The 4322-nt window shown below is 42.8% G+C and overlaps 1 non-coding gene across 1 annotated transcript; it reads right to left on the bottom strand.

Annotated features, from left to right (window-relative positions):
• Nucleotides 1-1475: 1475 nt before the first annotated feature.
• LOC122564247 (U6 spliceosomal RNA) lies at nt 1476-1582 on the bottom strand. Its single transcript, XR_006315843.2, has one exon. It is a non-coding gene; the product is annotated as a U6 spliceosomal RNA (small nuclear RNA).
• Between the last annotated feature and the right edge of the window lie 2740 nt (nt 1583-4322).

Below are 4322 nucleotides of genomic sequence, written 5' to 3'. Positions count from 1 at the left end.
CAGCTAAATAAAATCGGATAAATATGTTTCCATACTTTAACAAGGAATTATTCAGTGGCAGAAAGTTTTGTGGAGATTAAGTGCTGTTGAAATGTAACTCAGAATTGAATACACAAAAGTCCTGGCTTTTCTGAGCCATTTAGTGGGGTCAGTTCCATAATGTTAATGGTCCTCATGTCTTTTAATATTGAAACTTCCAACAAGGTTTTGCTATTGTGAAGCTTCTGAAGGAGAAGGGAACTCAGGCTATCAAACTACCCCCGTGTGGCTGCCAGAATTGCTGTGTAATTTACTCTTGAATAATGGTAAGCTCTGTTAGCCTCACGGTTATACCAGCTGTAAACTCCAGGCTAGCCCTACCTAATCCCTACAGTGTGGAAGCAGGCCATTTGGCCCATCGATTCCACATTGACCCTCTGAAGAGCATCTCATCCAGACCGACCTCCCTAACCTGCATTTCCCATGGCTAACCCACTTAGCCTGCACATCTTCGGATGGTGGGAGGAGACCAGAGCACTCATAGGAAATCCACGGAGACACGGGAATTGCAAATTCTTCAGTCATCCGAGGGTGGAATCAAACCCAGGTCTCTGTTACTGTGAAACGGCAGGTGCTAACTGCTGAGCCACTGTGCCATCCCCACTCTATGGGGGTTTCCAGAATAGTCAGACCATCAAGACCCTTTTATGGTGTTATGGACCAGGTCAGAGCCCCTCAAAATATTTCAAGAAGGTAGCCTAGACCCTAACATTTCTAGTTGTTTTGAGCAGATGTAGAGTGGCTATTCCAGGAGTGATGTGGCTGGCCCAAGCACTCAGTTTTAAATAAAACAGAGATTATTTAAACACAAACAAAAAAAAAACAAATTCATAATAATATAACAATTTGAAAACCCAATCGAGGCGAAAGTGAGGACTACAGATACTGGAGATTACAGTCAAGATTGGAGTAGCACTGACACAGCAGATGAGGCAACATCCGAGGAGCAGGAAAATCGATGTTTCAGGCTGGAGCCCTTCATCAGGAATGAGACTGGAGACCTCCGGGGTGGAAAGATAAATGGGATGGGGTGGGTGGGGGAGAAGGTAGTTGAGAGTGCAATAGGTGGATGGAGGAATGGATAAAGGTGATAGGTCAGAAAGCAGGGTGGAGCGGATAGGTGAGAAGGAAGATGGTCCAGGTCATGAGGATGGTGTTGAGCTGGCATTTTGGAACTGGGGTAAGGTGGGGTGAGGGGAAATGAGGAAAGTGGTAAAGTCTACATCGATGCCTGGGGTTGAAGGGTTCCGAGGTGGAAGTTGAGGAGTTCTTTCTCCAAGCATCAGGTGGTGAGGGAGCAGCGGTGGAGGAGGCCCAGGACCTGCATGTCCTCGGCAGAGTGGGTGAGGGAGTTGAAATGTTCGACCACGGGGCAGTGGGATTGATTGGTGCGGGTGTCCCGGCAATGTTCCCTGAAATGCTCTGCGAAAAGGTTAAAAAATATGGAATGCTTCATGAATTTGTGTCTTATCCTTGTGCAGGGGCCATGCTAATCTTCGCTGTATCGTTCCAATTTTAGTATATCTGCTGCCGAAGCGAGCACCTTCTCACAGAGCGCTTTAGGGAACATCTCCGGGACACCCGCACCAATCAACCTCACCGCCCTGTGGCTGAACATTTCAACTCCCCCTCCCACTCTGCCGAGGACATGCAGGTCCTGGGCCTCCTCCACCACCACTCCCTCACCACCCGATGCCTGGAGGAAGAACGCCTCATCTTCCACCTTGGAACACTTCAACCCCATGGCATCAATGTCGACTTCACCAGTTTCCTCATTTCCCCTCACCCCACCTTACCCCAGTTCCAAACTTCCAGCTCAGCACCATCCTCATGACCTGTCCTACCTGCCAATCTTCCTTCCCAACTATCCGCTCCACCCTCCTCTCTGACCTATCACCTTTACCCCTACCTCCATCTACCTATTGTACTCTTAGCTACCTTCTCCCCGGCCACGACCCCTCCCATTTATGTCTCCACCCCCGTGGCTTTCAGCCTCATTTCTGATGAAGGGCTCCTGCTCGAAATGTCAAAAACTCTATCACAACTTAACGATGCTGTTCCAAATTCCTGCAGCAGTCCCCATAACAACCCCTTGGCAAAAAAAGTTAAAATCAGACATAGGTTCTTACAGGAGAGAGAGAGAGGGCAGAGAGATATAACAGTGAACCTCCTTCCAGTGAAGCTGTTTCTTTGGGTTCCCCAGCAGCTCCTGAACAGCCAGGCTGCTAAAACCTGCGAGAACTGGCCACTCCCCTTTCATTGTACAAGTGTTTGTTTTTAAACTTCAAAGGTACTTCAAGCAGATAAACCCAGATATCTCGGAACCCATGACTTTCTGACCCCTCTGAAAACAAACCAAAGACAACATAACCTTGTTAAAGGAGCAGCATTGGCACAATGTTGAGAGTGTGGTATATTTAACCCAGAACCTAGCTTTCAGTGATCATAGAGCTATGCGGCACAGAAGGAAGCTCCATGTACCATCGCATCCTGTCAGATCAGTCCAATTTGTAACCCTACCCAGCTTTCCTCATTGCTCTCCGCAGCCGATATCTGTGGGTGAATTATTTATTCACTGTGGGATGAGGTTGAACCTGGCTAGGTCAGCATTTATTGCCTTCCCTAGAGGACAGGTAAGAGTTAATTACATTGCTACATTGGAGTCACATGTTGTCCAGACCAGGTAAGAATAGCAGATTTTTTTCCCTAAAGGATATTAGTGAATCAGATGGGTTTTTCCAACAATTGTCAATGATCATTATTAGACTCTTAATTCTACATTTTATAAGATTGATTTCAAATTCCATCACCTGTTCTGGCAGGATTTAAGCCCAGGTCCCGAGAACATCTCTTGGGTCTCTAGATTGACAGTCCAACAATAATGCCACTAGCTTCCTTCCTTTACTCACTGTTTCTGTGAGTTAGCTTATCAGTTTACCCGAAACATGAATGATTGAGTGGATATAAATCATTATATGCCCTGGCATAGTCTCACAGGAAAGGAGAGATTGCAAATGATTATAATCATTGCTTTTGGGATTCTAAATGGCTGATGCCATTCTAAAATAGCAGATGGGGAGATCATCAGAAGAATGCATTATGTTCACTCATAACACTGATAATTTCCTGGCTTTCAAATGAAAATCCTTGCCTTCTTTTCTTATTAAGACTAGTTGAACTCTTGGGGACTTTATTTAATCAGGCATGGTTCTAATTGCACTTGGCTCTGTGATTATATATCCACTTTAAAGAGTGCCCATGTAAGACCAGAGCTTTACAGAGGAATTCAAGCATCTGTCAAATCTTTTATGTTTTCACAGCCTCCTTCCTTTCAGTCACAGAACTTAATATTGATGACATCACCAGGGGAATTCTGAGCTGCTGCAGTTTGTTGACAGACCTAAACCTTCAAGGAATTAAATCACTTCAGACAAAGGATTGGAAAGATTTGGAATGCTTGACTCTGAAGGCAAGAGAAGAGGAATCAATTAGATGTTTAAAAGGAAAATACATTGTTCCTGGGGATGTAAGTGTATTAAGGGATATAGAACTATTTTAGTATTGGAATTAGATAGAACCACTGGTCCTTACAAAATGGCAGCCTGGATTTGCTCCTCTTAATGGGTGAATCCTGTTGCTAGCTTTCCATTAATTTAGAGGGTTCTGGCTTCACGATAAAGCAAATGGAAAATGTTTGCTTAAATTAGAAAGGCAAATGTATTGCAAGTTGTTTAAAATTTTATTCCTAGTTAAACAGGAATTGATTTCAATTTAAATTATTTCATCATTTTCCATGTTTCTGTTTAATGGATACTGTAAGAATATAGAAGCTGACAACCAGATTGACTGAGGTAATGACGGGTTTGGTTTACAGCAAGGAATTACAGAACTTGGGGAAAGATTGACAGGTGTTAGGAATTGGTGTCTAAGTTCCGAGATGATGTAATGTATACACTTGCACTTAATCCAAAATTGTAGAGCCTGAGCACACTGCCTGCACTGCAGAGCTAACTCGCAGAAATATACAGCCACATATTAACCATGTAAGCAAATGGACTTTGAATAGGTTAAATGAGCCCCTTATTTCTGGTCTCCCTGCTATAGCAAAGATCTTTTTTTTAGATTTATATGATTTATATTAGTTTATATTATATTATATTATATTTATTATTATTTATTATTTTTTATTATTATATATTTATTATTATATTTATTATATTATATTATATTTATATGATTTATATTAGTTACAGTGTGGAAACAGGTCCTTCGGCCTAACAAGT

The sequence above is a fragment of the Chiloscyllium plagiosum genome, unplaced genomic scaffold (assembly GCF_037043375.1).
Source record: "Chiloscyllium plagiosum isolate Xiang-an unplaced genomic scaffold, Cpla_swu_hap1 HiC_scaffold_31, whole genome shotgun sequence".
NCBI lineage: Eukaryota > Metazoa > Chordata > Chondrichthyes > Orectolobiformes > Hemiscylliidae > Chiloscyllium > Chiloscyllium plagiosum.
This window is presented reverse-complemented; position numbering and strand designations above follow the sequence as displayed.